Raw genomic sequence first — 18,217 nt, 5'->3', positions numbered from 1 at the left:
GCTGTGTAAGTAAAATGCTTCAGAGCCCAGTACACACTAGGCACTCAATAAGATGTTTGCCTTCTCTTTTCCGTCATCTTTCTGTGTTCTTGCTTCTCTTGAATCCTAATTCACCTATTCATTCTTTCAAAATATACTGATTGAGCACCTTTTCTGCCCGGAGCTGTTATGACAAAAGATACCAAGATAAATAGATAGGCACGTGTGCATCGGAGGAAGCCACAGTCCAAAGGGAAAAACTGATATGTAATGTCCACAAATAAGTCACAGAGCATGCAGGTAATATTATAATGGAGGTCGTGGGGTTTGGGAAGCATTCCTTCATAATTTAATACCCAACTTGGATTGTGGATGTGGAATCTTAAAATACTCAAACTTGAAGCACAGAGCAGAATGGTGCTCACCAGGAGCTGGAGGGGAAGGGGATTGGGAAGTGATGGTTGAAGGCTACAAAGCTTCAGTAATGCAAGATTAAATCGGTTCTGGAGAGCTAACGTAGTGCATAGTGCCTATAGCCAACAATGCTGTATTGTATACTTAAAATTTGCTAAGAGGATAACTGCTATGTTAAGTGTTCCTGCCAAAAAAAAAAAAAAAAATCCTCTCCGGACCTGAGTCTCACCTCCCTTTGCAGAGAAGCTGACAATACCTTCCTCCTAGAGTTGCCATGGGGATGATATGCGTATTTGAAATAAAGCGCTCAGCCCCCAGCTTGGCACATGGTTCAGACTTTTGGAAGTGGTTGCTGATATTATTCACAGAACCAAAGTTTCAATACATATGTATAAGGATGCATTATGTGTAAGAAATTGCACATTTAATAGTATTCTCTGTGTTCCACAGAGACTCCTTTCTAGATGTCTGTAGACCCTTTTCTGGAGATCTTTAGCTTAACATTATCCCTTGATGGCACTTCCCATAGTAACTGGTCATATTAGACAACACTTCCCTCCCTCCACTTGCACAAATTGGTACTAAGCAAAGTCTCTCACCTTCTTCGTAGACCAATTCTTCAAATATGAGAAGCCTGCGCTCGTGATGAGTTTCGCCACCTCCATCCAGAACTTTCCAGTCTTTTTCCTCTACTCTTCCTCCTCTCTTCCTTCTCATCATCTCTGGCTCTTGTTCCCTTCTTTTCTTCTTAGCAATAATCATAATCATTGATTAAGGGCTGGATACACATGCTAAGCACTTTATGTAGATAATGTTAATATTTTCCTCATGACAACCAGTCTGGTGGGTACTATAATGATTTGTGGTCTGTCAGTTGTTTGGGGACCATTAATAAAAGGCTCAGAGTGATGGCGAGGGAATCCCGAGGTCACACAGCTGACAAACAGCAGACCTGCAGTTTATACACGGACTCCTAAGTCATGTTTATCACATTTTTGTTCTATTTCCTATCCTAGTATTTCAAAACTACAAGATAATGATCTTAAACTGAATGGTTTAGGTCACCCACCCCCCATAGCCCACATGGTCACAAGTGACTTTTAGCTGTAAAAACAATCAGGAGAGATTTTAACCTAGAGGATCACAAAACTTCCTGACTGGATTATCATTCTGCACCCAGAGAGGTCTCAGCACAGAACCGTCTAGGTTGGCACACAAAGGTCAAGTTCCAAGGGGCCGTGAATGTCTACTTAGTGCACTTTCAGAGCTGAGCTCTCACCTGGGTGCTGCAAGATGAATCCCCCCTTCCATCTCGCTCACCAGCCCTGCCTCTGACTCTTACACCTTTATAGGACACATAGATGCCCTAGTACCTCCCATGTGCCAAGCACACTCTGGGCGTGTGTCCATATGCTGCTTTGTAACCTTGAGAAATGGATCTTTTGATTTCCTTTTCCAATCAGCACCCTGAGGCTTCGACACTATAGCACATAGCTCTTGCAGAGCTGCACACAGAGGTGTATGCATTTCTTCAGGCAGAGGCTCACCTGTGGGTGTAGATTGTACCTTCCTTTCCCCCTGAATCCCCAGAGCCTATCCGAGGATACAGCAGGTGCTCAATCCATTTGTGCCATGATGAAATTGGGCACACCTCTCCTCTAAAGACTCCTCTAACAACGGCCTTAAGGCAGAGACAGGAAGGAATGGGTTTCATTTATAATGTCTCTAAAGATGACTGTGTCTGTTATTTATTCTTCCTGTGGCATAACATTGTAGCCATTCATCACGTGAGCCAGTTCAGTTATTAAACAGCAGGCCCAGGTACTGTGAGTTATTTGCTTCAGTGTGTCTTTCAATTCTTGAGATTTATGGGGGTGTGCTCCTGAATGCACACAACAGAAGAAGGGAGCCCTCTTAAACTGTTCAGCAGTTGATTGTAGGGGTGGGGGAGCAGAGGGAGAGAGTCTGAAGTGATGGACCTGACTCCTACCTCCACATCCTTATAGCATCCAGGATGGACCCACCCTCACCCATGCTGAATGGAGTCAAGAGACAGGGAATGGGGTTTTAGTACTTTTAAAAGTACTATTTGCACTGGACAGACCTGAGTTCAAACTCCAGCTTCACTAGATGACCTCAGGCAAATCACTGACTCAGGTTTATCTGAGTCATCTGTAAAAATGAGGTTGATAATCCCTTGTTCCTGGTGTCATAATGAAGATTAAATGAGATGATGTATTCAGAGCACTTAGCCTGTGTTCCTTTGAGCGAGCATTTGTTCATCATCTATAGTGTAGGTAGGTAGCCAAATGGGCAAATCTCCTTTAGCTACCTCTATTCGTCAGTTCAGCTGTCCTCAGAAAATGCCACACACACACACACACACACACACAAAAAAAAAAAAAAAAAGGAAAGGAAAGGAAAAAAAAAAAAGAAAATGCCACAAATTGGGTCACTCACACAAGAATAATCTATCTCGCACAGTTCTGGAGGCTGAAAGTTCATGCTCAAGATGCTGGCTGATTTGGTTCCTACAAATGCCCCATTCCCCCACGTACCCCCACCAGGTGGGGAGAGCTCTCAAGCCCCTTCTTCTTCTTATAAAGACACCAGTCTTATCGAATTAGGGCCCCACACTTACGTCTTCATTTAACTTTAATTGCCACCCCAAAGACCTTATCTCCAACTACAGTCACACTGGATGTGAGAGCTTCAACCTATGAATGGGGGGGGGGGGGCACAATCCAGTCCATTGAAGCTACTCTTGAGAAAGTTGAAAATTATAGGGAACCAATCTGATATTGGAAAGAACGAGGCTTCAAGTTGGACAAGCAGTTGGCAGAGCAATGCCCTTCTTTGTCTACTTACAAACCACCTACTCAGCCTCAACATCCAGCTCTGGTTTCACCTCCTCTGTGAAAACTCCCCTAACCTCTCACCTCAAAACTAAATGCCTCTTCTGAGGTTCCATTGGTATTAACTGAATGATGTCTTGCACTGTATTGTGTAACTATGTATTTACTTATTTATTTCCTTCACTACAGTATGAATGCCTCGAGGGGTAGGACTTTATCTTATTCACCTTTGTCAGCCAGGGTTATGACAGGGATTCCATAAATAGTGGATGGATGGATGGATAGATGCATGGATGCATGGAATGCATGGGTGGATGCATGGATAAGTGGATGCATAGATGGATGGTTAAATGTCCCAACAGAATGGCCAAAGGAGATTCTAAGGCTCAAGATTCTCAGGCAGGTAGCTAGTATCAGAGAGCTCTATCAGTAAGGAATCTCTCTTACTTCCTGAATTAGGTTTTAGGGGAAAGTCCTAACATTTGAGAGTAAGGCTGGCAGAGTTTGGCAGGCAGTAAGTAGTGCCAGGAAAATACTGAGGTATAAGGTAATTCACCAGAGTTGGAAAGTAGCAAAACCAAAGTAGCTGGCAAAAGCTGGAGTATGGTGAAGCCTGTGCAACCACCAGCCAAGCTGTAGAGAATCAACATGAACAGTGAAAACAAGAGACATCATGTGGCTAAATAACCCATGACTTGTGGCAAGATTGGTCCTGGTAACTGGAATTGGAGCCCTAGGTATCAAGCTCTCAAGCTCTCAGTTACTAGAAAGAGTCCTGAACCAACACTACCAGCCCCTGATCTACATGGTAGGCTGGATAAGACAAAGTCTTTCATGTTGGCAAGGGCTACCTTGGCCTCCGATAAGTGAAGAAAGACTAAGCAAACTCCTCAAGGAGTTGAGGCTGAAGACATTCCCCTGCCTACATACCCTCAATGTCTGTGTGGGGCTGCTAAGCCCCCCTGTGTTGGACAAACTCAGCAGACAATGGTTGATTTGGTCTGAGATGGCTCTCTCTGTGGAAAACAGAAAACTTAAGTTGGAAAAACCTAAATTTGGAAGAACCAAAGAGTGAATGAAGCAAACCAGCTACCATTCACTAAGAGCCTGCTATGTCCTTGGAGTTATATTCATTGGTCCCATATAGTCTTTCATGTAACTGAATGTTCAAAGCCACCCTGTGAGCTGAATATCATACTCATTTTACATTTGAGGAAATAGATTCAGAGACGTTAAGGGACTTCCCCAAGGTCACAAAGCTAACAACTAGAGAAATTGGGGGGAAAGTCCATTCTCTACATTATTCTGCATTGCATCTTCAGTATTGTGGGAGGCTAGGCGATACTGGCCTCCATAAAATAGTCTCATTCTAATCCACACAACCTATAAATGTTATCTTATCTGGCAAAAGGGACTTGCAGATATGATTAAGCTAAAGAACTTGAAATGAGGAGATTATTCTGAATATCTGGGTGAGCACTTGACATAATCACATAATCGGGAAGGCCAAGGGCAAAAAGAAGGCTAAAGGCATAAGTGAGAAATATGACAACAAAAGCAAGAGGCTGGAGTGATTCAAGGAAGGGGTCATGAGCCAAGGAGTACAGGAAGCCTCTGGAAGCTAAGATAGGCCAGGAAATGGGTCCTTTCCTAGAACCTCCAGAAGGAACCAGGTATGTCATTACCTTACTTTAGCCCAGGGAAGCTAATTTTGCACTTGTGGCCTCCAGAACTATAAATAATACATTTATGTTGCTTTAAGCCACAGCAGCCATAGGAAACTAACACAAAGAATAAGATAAAAAAATTGAAAGATGAATGCTAAAAATTTCTAAAGAAATTCTTTAAAAAGAAAGGTGTCAACTGATTTCATAATGGAAGATGTCATAGAGAATATGACCTCCAACTTCAGCTGAAAAATAAAAAGCATAACTTACGACCTCCTTCTCCTCTTAATATGTCCATTTCATAATACATCCATTTCAACTCAATTGAGACACATTTCCCACTGAATTTTCACCTATTCTTATAAATGTCCTCACTGCTTCCAAGATGTCAGGGCCACTTATTCAAGTATGGCACAAGAAATGAAATCCATTTACCATTCTGGTTTAGGTGGTGACCAGCCAAGAAATCAGAAAGTCATTCAGTGCTCATCCACTAGCCTGGGTGAGAAGTGCATAAGAAATCCTCTTACAACCTTGGGGCACCTGGGTGGCTTAGTCGGTTAAGAGTCTCACTTTGTCTGGTCATGATTCCAGTGTCCTAGGATCGAGCCCCACATCAGGCTCCCTGCTCAGGGGGAAGTCTGCTTCTCCCTCTCCTTCTGCCCCTTCCCTCATTCTTGTGCTCTCTCTCAAATAAATAAATAAAATCTAAAAAGAAACCTTATCACAATCTTGATCCTACTTAACCCTTGCCAATAACTTTGTGAATCTGGTAGAACAGGGATTACTCTTAACCACATTTTTTTTTAAATGATGGGGAACCAGAGAAACCTAGTTCTCTGTTTCATGTTATACAAAGGAGCCAAAATTTAAACTCTGAGTCTATGCATTAGCCTGCTCAGGTTGCCATAACAGAGTGTCTCAGACTAGGTGGTTTAAACAACAGAAAGTCATTTTCTTACAATTCTGAAGGCTGAAAGTTTGAGATGAAGATGAGGGCAGGGTTAGTTTGGTTTCTTCTGTGGTCCCTCCCCTTGGCTTGTAGATCACCATCTCCTCTCTGTGTCTTCACGTGGTCTTCCCTCTGTAAAACTACATCTTAATTTGTTCTTATTAGGACACCAGTCAGATTGGATTAAATCACTCTAATGACCACATTTTTTAGCTTATTATTGTGGTTTATTATAAAGGGTATAAATGAACATTCAGATAGAGAGGTACATAGTGCATAGTCTGGAAGGGACTAGAGCACAGAAGCTTCTGTCTCCATGGAGTTTGGGCAATGCCACCAGCCCAGTACACGAATGCATTCACCAACCTGGAAGTTCTCCAAATTCCTTTGTTTAGAGCTTTTATGGAGACTCCACTACATAGGCATGACGGATTAAGTCCTTGGCCGTTGGTGATTATCACAATCTCCAGCCCCTCTCCCCTCTCTGAAGGTCTGAGGGATGACATTGAAAATTTCAATCCACGAACCCTGCTTTGGTCTGGTTTCTGTGGTAACCAGTCCCCATCTGAAGCTACTTATGGGCCTGGCCAGGAATCACTTAATTAGCATTCAAGAAGACACTCCTCATTCTGGAGACTCTAAGCCTAACGACCTCATTTTAATTTAATAGCTTCTTTAGAGACCATATCTCAAATACTGTCTCATTCTGAGATACTAGGGATTAGAACTTCAACATATGAATTTTAAAGGGATGTGTTTCAGCCCATAACAGTCTTTAAGGTTTTGGACCTATGTTTCTTTCTGGCTCTATCAAGTACCTCAAAGAATGGCACGGTTTACCTCTCTACAGATAACACCAAATAGCATGAGCCTTGTCAGGGTTAGCCTCCTAGAGTTCTAAATTTCTCCAACACACAGCGAAGCTTCATGGAGGAGATGGGAGGGAAGAGTCTAGGCCATCAGAGATGGAGACTATTGACTGCAATCAAGACATTCTTATGTAACAGATACAGGAAGAGCCCTCTTCTGAAACAATGAAGACTCCACTGTCTGACAAGCAATTTGAACTCACAGAAAGCAGGGATTATGCAGTGAAATCAAAAGGGATCTATTTTGGTGCCTCCTCAGTAAGGGATTGCTCTCTGCTTCCCTGACAGGTGACCTTTAAGCAAGCACAGAGCAGCCAGATTGAGAGGGCTCCTGCCCAGCAGGGACTGTGAGCGATGTGACCAACATGCCAGCCGCCCCCTCCTGGGCCAGCACAGACCCCATCACGGTCAGGGGATAAACAAACATCCCTTTATGAATGCGACCCCAGCTTGTCAAGCAATTTTCCAGGTTGATGACGTTTTCAATTAAGTTTTATTCTGAACAATATTTGGAAGCGATACCTGTGGTCCCCGTAAATGAAAAACCAAATTGCTCTGGCAGATTTAGATATTTCATATGTGGACAAAAGAAAAAAAAAAGGGAGGAAAAAAAACCCAATACTCAAACTCTAGATGTCATAACCATTATGCTTTCAGGCAAAGACATTTTATAGTGCCCCCACACCTTCCTGACACTCTTTTTCCCCAACAGACACATAGACATGTATGTGCACACTTCCCATGATCTTAAATTTCTATTTCTGATTGTGGCAAACAACTATTTTTCTTTCTTGGGAAATTGGTCCAAGTCCTTCAGTTGAGAAAAGGGCCATAGTAGCCTTTTGCCAGAAGAAGGGGAAGGAGTAAACTGGAGAACTATTCTTCATCTCTCTTTGTGGCCCCCTCCCTCTGGCCGCTCCTCAGGAGAGCTGAAAAGAGAATCACTTCACAAGAAATAATATCTAGGGATGCCTGGGTGACTCAGTGGTTGAGCGTCTGCCTTTGGCTCAGGTCATGATCCCAGGATCCTGGGATTGAATCCTGCATTAGACTCCCCACAGGGAACTTGCTTCTCCCTCTGCCTGTGTCTCTGTGTATCTCTTTTTCTCTCATGAATAAATAAATAAAATCTTTTAAAAAATAAAAAGGAATAATATCTATAATTTAATGAGCATTTATAATATGCCACCCTACTGCACTGTATTCTTCACAAGTACTTTCACATTCAATCTTCACAACAATTCTGTGTTGGTTGTATGGCTACTAGGCTCATTTTTCGGGTAGGAAAACTGACATTTAGCAACTTTCCCAAAGAAGCAGAGACCATGCTAATGCCTGTGTTGGCAAAATAATACCTGTCAAAGTTTTCTATGCCTTAACCTTCAATCCTGGGAACCTGTGACTATATTCAGGGCAAAAGGAACTTTGCAGTGTGAGTAAATTAAGAATCTAAAAATAAGATGATTATCCCGATTATCTGTGGGTGGGAGGGTCAACAATAATCAAGAGCCTTTGAAACAGGAGAAAAGAAGGTGCAGAGTCAGAGGAGATGTGACAATACAAGCAGAGGGCAGAGGAGTGTGATTGCTGCCTTCAGAGCTGGCACAGAGGTCATGAACCAAGGAATGCAGGCAGAAGCAGACAAAAAAGGAAACTCATTGTCCCCGGAAGCCTCCCCAGGAAACACAGTTCTGCCAACACTCCTGTGATGTCAGCTCCATAAGGTTCATGTTTTGTTCTAACCTCCAAAACCAAAACATAATAAAGTTGTGTTATTTTTAAGTGACTATGTTTGTAGTAATCTGTTACAGAAACAACGAGAAACAAATAAAGTGCCTCCCAGCATTCTCTGCTGTCACCTAAAAGTTGAGCAAAGAAGAATCACCTTCCAGTTTTGTTTAAATCCCGTCATGTTGGGGCACCTGGATGGCTGAATTGGTTAAGTGTCTGCCTTCAACTCAGGTCATGATCTCAGGGTCCTGGGATCAAACCAGAGTTAGTGTTCCTGCTCAGCGAGGAGTCTGCTTCTCCCTCCCCCTCTGCTCTGACCCCCACTCCTGCTCTCTCCCTCTCAAATAAATAAATACATTCTTTATTAAAATAAAATAAAATAAAATAAAATAAAATAAAATAAAATAAAATAAAATAAAATAAAATAAAATAAAATAAAATAAAATAACAAAATAATAAATCCTGTTGTGGTAAAGGCTCACCACATTCTTTATTTCTTTGCTCCCCTGACAGGCTCAGTGTTAGAGGGAGGTCTGCTGAATTTTTGCACCAGCAGCAACAATATGAGTTATTTAGCATGGAGGAAAATGAGGGTTAATTGGGGCGAGAGATAGAAAGCCTGAAACTGCTGGACTGTTGGCTTCTTTAGGGCTGAGTCTTCCTAGACCTGCACCTGACACAGAAGAGACATACAATTAATGTTGAACAATGGGATAAATGGATGGACAGGCACATTGGTAAATGGACAAGCAGAAAAAGTATAAAGCATTTAGCACATACCTGGTGTGCAGAGGGTGCACAAGAAATAGCTCTTGCTAGGCATTCTAGGTGATGGTTGATGGCATTAAGATCAGTGTATTAGAACTGATCATATACTACCATTTCTATTATTTCTACCTCTCCACAGAGCTCCCAGGAACAAAAGACACACATAGCAAATGGGAAATTAAGTACAGTGCTATTTCACCAAGAACTATATTGGTGCCTGGAATCCCTGTTCAGGGCTCTGGTAAAGACACAGGACTTAGGCTTGTGGAAGATGCATAAAGGATCCATTCCTTTTATGACCATCCTGCCACTCTCACCACTTTTCCTACCTCAGAGAGTAAACCTTGGAACCACACACTCTCAGGGGTGCCTGGGAGGCTCAGTCTGTTAAGTGTCTGACTTTGGCTCATTTCATGATCCCAGGGTCCTGGGATCAAACCCCATGTTGGGCTTCCTGCCCAGTAGGGGGTCTGCTTCTCTCTCTCTCTCCTCAGGTTCATGTGCTCCCCCCCCCCTCTCTCTCTCTCTCTCTCTCTCAAATGATTAAATAAAATCAGAAAGAAAGAAAGAAGAAAGAACAAAAAGAAAGAAAGAAAGAAAGAAAGAAAGAAAGAAAGAAAGAAAGAAAGAAAGAAAGAAAGAAAGAAAGAGAAAGAAAGAAAGAAAGAAAGAAAGAAAGAAAGAAAGAAAGAAAGAAAGAAAGAAAGAAAGAAAGAAAGAAAAGACACTTCAGGTGTTAAAGCAGGTGAAAATATGACCTGGTCTGTACAACCAGGTTCTGGATTAACCTATGCACAGGACCCCCATGAATGGAATGGAGCAGTAGGAACCCACAGCCAGGCTTGGATTCTGGGTAAGAAGTGGAGCTGAGAGGCCTTTCCAAAGAGTGACTTCACCCAAAATAACCACAGGTCATTGTGACATCTTCTCTGCCTAATCAAATCAACTGCCTTTCCTCTGGTGAAGAGAAAGTGTAAGAGGCTTGGGAAGAGACAGGCCAGGCAAAAGAAAAGGGCAGAATTATTACTCTTGTTATCATTATGACTTGTAGTTATGATGATGGATGAATGGATGGATGGGTGAACCCTCTAATACCCATTGATCATAATAAAGAGGAAGCGAAGGCAAAATACATGGAAGGTAGATTCTCTGGGGTAGCCCAAAGTTCTGATGAAAAGTATTCATGTGGTATAACAAACTCAAGTGTGGGTTGAGCTGTACCAATATAGAAAGGAGGGGAGGAACTGCTGTCACAGGAATACCTACCATGTGCCAGGCAATGTGTGTCACATAGAAAAAGCCTCAAAACAAAGGCTGAATGGAAAACATTATCATCCCATTTTAGAAAAGGAGTACAAGGCTCATGGACGTTGAGCCACTTGCTCAAGATCACTCAGCTAGGAATTGAGAGAACAAAGATTTAAACAGGTTTTCTAGCTCCAAAGTTTCTCCAAAGGTTCTTTCCAAGGTTCCCAACAAGTTTGGGTTATGGTGAAGTTTAGCCAATTGGGGCCAAAGCAGAACATACAATAGATAACTACTCCCTGTGTTCCCTCAACTGAACTTCCCATTCTTCAGATATGAGCTGCTAGATTTTCTTGCGAGGAACCACTGCTTCCTGTCTCTGGCCATGTGGCTTGCCCAGAGCTGACCTCTGCCCCTGCTCTAGAGATAGTCATATTCCTTCAGCTGATCAGCCATCACATACTCCATCTCCTTGGTCACAGGACTGATGTGGGGGGGGGGGGGGCACGTACAATAGATGTAAATCCCAGAACATTTGCGGAAATTGTTGGAGAATCTCTCTCTCCCTCTCTCTCTCTCTCTCTCTCTCTCTCTTTCTCTCTCTCTCATCTCATCTCACCTTGATAGGAAGACAGGGAAGAAGCTTGGCCTCATTGGGACCAGCACTAGGGTGAGGCTGCCAGAGGAAGAAGTCATAGTAGGAGAGAGAAAGAAGAGCTGTGAGATAGAGAAATCTCCCAATGACAACATATAAGCACCTAGATCCATCCAAGCTCAAAGCCAGCATTCCTTAGACTTTGTTTAGTTGCATGAGACAATAATTCATTTTGTTTCAGTATATTTGAATTTAGCTTTTGCCACTTACAACAAAAAGTCCTAATACAGAGTGGCACTAGAAATGTGATTTGGGTTATTTTACACATTTACATTGGCTTCCAGGTGGTAACTTATGCATCAAAGAAAGAAAGGTCCAGACCTCTGGAAAAGAGTCTGGTCCTAACTGTGTAGAACATCAGGGCTAGCCAAACAGGCTTAGTTTCCAGAAGCTATTCAGCCCTCACCAGAAACTGGAGTGCTGGGCTTTGAAAAGAGAGCAGATGCCAGGGCCTACAGATGGCACCATAGCCTAGAGGCAGGGAAGACAACAAAACAAAGTTCACCCCTACCATATGCACACCACATTCACATGCAGAAAGACTTACTTCAACAGATGGTTGAACTGAGGCAGCTGGTACACTTTCTGCCCCTGTTGGGTTCAACTCATGAACTCAAGCAACCTAGGGTTGCAGATGGTGCCCAACCCCAAACCCCATGATGGAAAGACAGAAGCAGATAAAGGGAGAAGTTGAGCAGTGAGATAGCCAAACAGTAACAAGTACAGAAAGGGAAGAAAAGAGACCTTGGGGTCAGCATACCTCCAAACACCTCCACCAGTTCACAGAGGACATATTGATATTAGAAAGGAAGTAGAGTATATGATAAGGAAGAGCTGAGAGTACTTTCAGGGAAATTAACAAGGTTACATTCTGGAGTTTCTAGGATCTGATGATGGTGGTGGGGATGGTAGTGTTGATGATAGTAGTTAGCATAGTGGTGGTGTTGATGATGGCAATGGTGGTGATGGTGGTGTTAGTGATGCTGATGGTAGTTATCACAGTGGAGATAGTGGTGGTGGTGGTTGTCCTAGTACTAGTAGTGATGGTGGTGATGGCAGAGATGGAGTGATATTCACCATAAAGTGTTTACTATGAGCCAGGCATTGTATTAGGCCCATTATATCATCGAATTCTTACAACAACCCAATGAAGTATGTATTATAAGCCCTATTTTACTAATGTAACAGACTCAGACAGGCTATATAGTTTGTCCAAGAGCATACAGACAGCAAGTAGAAAAATAAAAAGAACTATCACTCAAGAGCATCTGACCCCAAAACTAGAGCTTTTAACCATTATGCTTGAACTCAACTGAGGCAGAGCTCTTGGAAGCCTTCGGTCTGCTCCTCCATCTCTTATTATGTGCTTTTCACCCAGACAGGGCATAACAGTGATGCGGCACTTTGTGTTTCCCTAAGTTCATAGCAGTTTTCAGCACATTGTCCTCAATGCCTGTGGTTTCTAATCTTTGAAATAGGACAACTCCATTTTAACATCAAAGTATTTTGCTGATTCTTTTTTTTTTTAAAGATTTTATTTATTCATGAGAGACAGAGAGAGAGAGAGAGGCAGAGACGCAGGCAGAGGAAGAAGCAGGCTCCCAAGCAGGATGCCTGATGTGGGACTCGATCCTGGGACTCCAGGATCACGCCCTGAGCCCAACCTCTGAGCCACCCAGGCATCCCTATTTTGCTGATCCTTAAATGAGCACACTTGTTTTTTTAATATCAATGACCAAAAAAAAAATTAAAAAGAGTTATTCTAACAATACACACCTTAAACTATGTGAACCATCACAACAGCATCTATTTGTATTTGAAGAGTAGCCAATTGTATGTTTTATTTAGAAACATATTTATTGAAACCATAGTCCAGACTTATTTGTAAAGGAATAAGCCAGTAACTCAGAGTCAGAAGAACCCACTACTGACTGTCATCTCACTAGTTCCTTGGGACCTCCCTATGAAGAATATGAAAGTAAATGGTGTTGAGCCATCGGGGGAATGGCAGTGGGGTCCATGCTTCACCAGCTCGGTGCTGTTCAGAGAATTGAGAAGCTTCTGTTTCTCCTTTCTCACCCTTGGAGCTTTTGGAGGTTCCAAATGTTTGGCTGAAATGACCAGGAATTAGGCTTCTCTTCCCACCTCATTTGCTAACAAACCATGTATGTCTGCGCTCCAGACCCCAACCCCCATCTCAGGAGCTGTTTCCTTACCTGTAAAATGAGAACTTTGAGCCAAGATTCTATGGGTTCTCTCAAAGTACAACATCTGATGCTATTTATTCTTTTGTATATGGTGTATTTCCCCAATCCTACTTCCTCAGAACCTCCTGCTATTTATCATCAAAAATAACCAGTATGTTAAAACTCAATGAAAAACTTCAAAATGAGATTTTTCAAAATATAATATTTTACCAGAGAACTCGTCAATAATGCCACTGCCTTACTGAATCTGTAGAACTGTTCATCATCCCCTTCCAAAAACCAATGTGAGTGTGAAAGAGCAACATACTCTTTTGAAATAGTAGTTTTGACTGTTTTAAGGTTCTGGCCTAATTTGCCTCTCCATCTATAAGAAGCCATTAAGTGGTCTCTAGCATGCAGGTCTCACCTAGACCCCTGTCCACAGGATCACCTCTGGAGAAGGAGACGCTTCTCTTGATACAGAGCCAGGTAAAAATTCACAAGGTTTTCAGCTTTCCATTTTTCTTCATCAAAACCCTCAGTGATACAATCCAGATTTCATTCTGCAATCCATCCTCAACACATTGCGAGTCCGAGCTGGCAGTCAGATAGAGCAGTGCTGTTCAAAGATGGTCCACATGTTAACGACGGGAACTGAGGGTAAATATTTAGAAACATTTAAGGCAATTGGATGTCATTGCAATATCCTAGTGTGTGATCTTTTCTCTAGCAATTCCTTTTTTGTTCTAATATACAAAACTACTGGTCTGTGGAAGATGGGCATTTAAAAAATAAAAAAACCTAATCCTTCACTGCACGTAGTTTGAAAAGCACTGGGTGGAGGATTCACATACATAATGGTAAATGATGGAACCACTGTTGCAATGAAAAGTTCACTCACTCACCATATTCTTAGCAGCCATGACATTGGGGGGCATGCCTGGTGACAGGAGCACAGGCTTCACAGGCTGGGTGCATGGGTTCAAATCCTGGGTCTGACACTTACAAGCTAGGTAACCTGGGACAAGTTCCTTAACTATTCTTGGGTCAATGTCCATATCTGTAAAATGCGCATATTTACTGGACTTATCTCATATAGTTACTATGAAGATTGGATGAGATAAAGTACATAAACTTGACTTGGCACGTGGTAAGCATTCCATGGTTGATGGTAAAGCAGAAGAGTGAAGCATTCCCCCAGATGCTAGTTTGGTGATTGAATAAATTGTACCCCTATCCCTAAAGGAAGACAATGTAAGCAAATAATTCCTATTAGTGGGGTTGGGCTGAGGGAGCAGCAATGGGTACATGAGGGAAGAAAGAAAGAAGGATAACTCTAAGACTTCAGTGGGCTTTACAGACAAGTTTTCCACCTGAATGTGGATGGAAAAGTTTAGTTTTCCAGGAACTTCCAGGGAAGGGGTAGTGAAATTCCAGGCAGAGAAAAGCGTGTTCAAAGGTCCAGGGGTGGCGACATAATGGTAAGTTCTGAGACCCTCAGTAGTTCAGCATGGCTGGATTGTAGGAAAGAGTCCGAAATTGTGAGTCCCTTCAGAAAAGGGACTGGGGTTCTTATGGTCCTCCCAGTTTAGCACAGTCCCTGACCATGGTCTTGGTAAACGCTTACAGGATGAATGAGCTGAACTTCAGATGTGCCATCCTAAGGGGTTGGACTTTGCAGTGAAGTCAATGAGAAGCCATGGAAGATGAGGTGGGGGCTAGAGAGACCATTGTGCCAAATTGAAAGAAGGATTAGGGGTGAGGGAGGTGGGGGTTAGGGAGTCCAACCACAGCAGCACACTGAGATGAAGCTGTCATTCTCTTTGGCTCCAATTTACAGGTGAGAAAACAGACACTCAGAGAATTCACTAACTTATCCAAGGACCCACAGTTTTCACAGGGTCCAGGTCTGCTTGACTTGAGTCTCATGTCACAGACACAGGCCATTGACTCCTTCCTGGCCCTAGCAGCAATCCTGTTTGCAGCAAGTAGAATTAGGAGCACAATGACAGGACCTAGCAAAGTTTGGCATAAAGATTGAATAAAATCATGCATGGCAGGGCCGGGCAAGGTGTCTAGCTCTTGGGAAGTCCTCAGTGAGTGGTAGCTGCAACGGTGACCATGAAATGTAAGATGGAAGGGAGGGGAGCAGCAAGAAAAGAGGGGAGCTGATGTAGAGAAGGAGGAGGGGGCCAAAGAGTCATTGTGCAGACTTCAGGAGTTTCCAGATTCATGGGTTTGGCACACACTTGGCACATCAGTGCATCTCAGGACCTGTTAACCACCTTTCCCTTCCCTTTCTTGCATAGTTTGCCCAACATCCCTCCTGAGACTGAGATCCCCAGAGCAAAGAAGAAACGAGTCTGTCAAATGGTTCTTCCACCTCAGAATGACTGGACACAGACAATGGCCCCACCTACTGCATGGCCCAGGCACTGCCTCTACTCCTCCAAGAGCCTTTTCAACAAGTCTTTCCCCTAGCCACCACCTGCTGTATCCCTGCCACCCAGCTGACAATAGGCCTGCAGATGCCACTCAGAACGTCACCTCCACCACTCTCTACTGTCTCGCTGTCTCACCACCTCTGCACTTTCTCTAAAACATAAATGAAGCTGACAAATGCTTGAAAAATTCAGTTACCTCAATAGAATCCCAGATCCATGTCCGTAAGGGGAGAATTAGGGAAAGGATGGAAGCTGTGTCCAATGGGAGGCCCCAGCTGAGTTTCCAGAGCCAGCTCCCAGTTTGCTAACTCACAGGCTTGCTAACCACAAACACACTCTGGCTTTTAGAAGTTGCTGGAAACCCTTTTCTGGAAAAAAGCCCTCTCACTCCCTTCCCCTGTCTTTAATTATTGAAATTCAACTCATCTCTTCAGTCCTTCTTGGCTTCCTTTTGCTTTTATGACAATTTTTCAATGTCTTAATATGGCCCAGGAGGCCCTACAAGAACTTTGTATCTTGAGGGGCTCCTTGTAGATGTCACATCCAAAAAGCCTTTCTGGATTGCCCACCTCATGGGTTTAGTACACCTACTCTACTTCAATGATTGCCATGTTTGGAATTGTTCATGCTTGTCTCTCTTCCATTAAGTGTGTAGCAGATTCTCTGCATCATTCACTCTTCTGTGCCACACAGAGCATGGAAGCCATTCATTAATAGTTGTTGGAAGAGCAGAAGAATTAATCAACTAATTAATCAACAAATCAACGAGTAGAATACCTGTTCTAATGATGTCTCTGGCACTTACTAATTAATGTATGACTTTTGGCCAGACTCTACACACCTCTTGCCTTAGTTCTCTCAATTCAGCTAGTGATATCTACCACTAGAGACACAACAGTGAACAGAGCAAAATCCTGCCCTCAGGAACTTACATTCTAGAGTGTTTGGAAAGGACAGAAAATTAGCAAGCAATTACAATACAAGATAATTTTGCAAGCCCACAGGCTTCTTGACGACTTTGGGATTAGGGAAGTCTTCCCAGAGGATGTGGCAAGTCAATATACAGAAGGACAAACAGTGAATGAATGCAGAGCAAGAAAATAGAGGAGGCCAAGAAGTATAGTGCCGGTCACACTGAGAAAAGTCATTATATCAGTTCAAAAGTGATCTCATTCATAAGTGAGTGTAATGGTGCAGTTAATTGGGGAAAAGACAATGAGGTAAGTGCAGTGTTAAACCTGCCCAGGTGATGGTGTCCAATGGAGTCCTTGTCTTCTTTTCTCCTCTCTCTTGCACTCACTTTCCACAAGAAGCTCCCACCAAATGCTCAGCGTCTAAGAGCAACTTCTATCCTCAGGCTCAATGCTTTCCCTCATGGCTGGGTGGGCCTAAAAATCAGGAAGATACTGGCAGTCCCCCTCCACCTGGTCTCACTTCGCCTGAGCAGCAAGTCTCTGTTTCCTCTCATTGGCCCTCCATGATCTTCATCCCTGGTGACCCCTTAAGACAATAATCTAACAGACGATGATCCCAGGGCAATGATCTCCTTGGTGGTAGAGGTAGATCAGCAAATGTACATTTAAATTTTTTTATTTTATTTAAATTTAGTTAATTAACCTATAGTGGGTTATTAGTTTCAGAGGTAGAGTTCAGTGATTCAACAGTTGCATAAGACACCAGTGTTCACTACATATCATGCCCTTCCTAATGCCCATCACCCAGTTACTCCATCCCCCCACCCTCTCCCCTCCAGCAACTCTCAATCTGTTTCCTGGAGTTAAGAATCTCTTATGGGGGATCCCTGGGTGGCTCATCAGTTTGGTGCCTGCCTTCAGCCCAGGGCATGATCCTGGAGTTCTGGGATCGAGTCCCACATTAGGCTTCCTGCATGGAGTCTGCTTCTCCCTCTACCTGTGTCTCTGCCTCTCTCTCTCTCTCTCTCTCTATCACTCTCTCTATCTGTGTGTGTGTGTGTGTGTCTGTGTCTCATGAATAAATAAATAAAATCTTTTTAAAAAGAATCTCTTATGGTGTCTCCCTCTCTGATTTTGTTTTATTTTATTTTCCCCTCCCTTCCCCTATGTTCATCTGTTTTGTTTCTTAAACTCCAGATATGAGTGAAATCATATATTTGTCTCTGACTTATTTCGCTTAATATAATATCCCCTAGTTCAATCCAAGTTGTTGCAAATGGCAAGATTTCATCTTTTTTGATGGCTGAATAATATTCCATTGTATATATAGACCACATTTTCTTTATCCATTCATCTGTTGATGGACATCTGTTTCCACACTATTTCCACAGTTTGGCTATTGTGAACATTTCTGCTATAAACATTTATGCCCCTTTGAATCAGTATGTTTGTGTCCTTTGGATAAATACCTAGAAGTGCAATTACTGGGTCATAGTGTAGCTCTATTTTTAACTTTTTGAGGAACCTCCATACTGTTC

The sequence above is a fragment of the Vulpes lagopus genome, chromosome 9 (genome assembly GCF_018345385.1).
Source record: "Vulpes lagopus strain Blue_001 chromosome 9, ASM1834538v1, whole genome shotgun sequence".
In the NCBI taxonomy this organism is placed as follows: Eukaryota; Metazoa; Chordata; class Mammalia; order Carnivora; family Canidae; genus Vulpes; species Vulpes lagopus.
The sequence above is the reverse complement of the archived record's forward strand: the minus strand, read 5'-3'. Positions refer to the sequence as shown.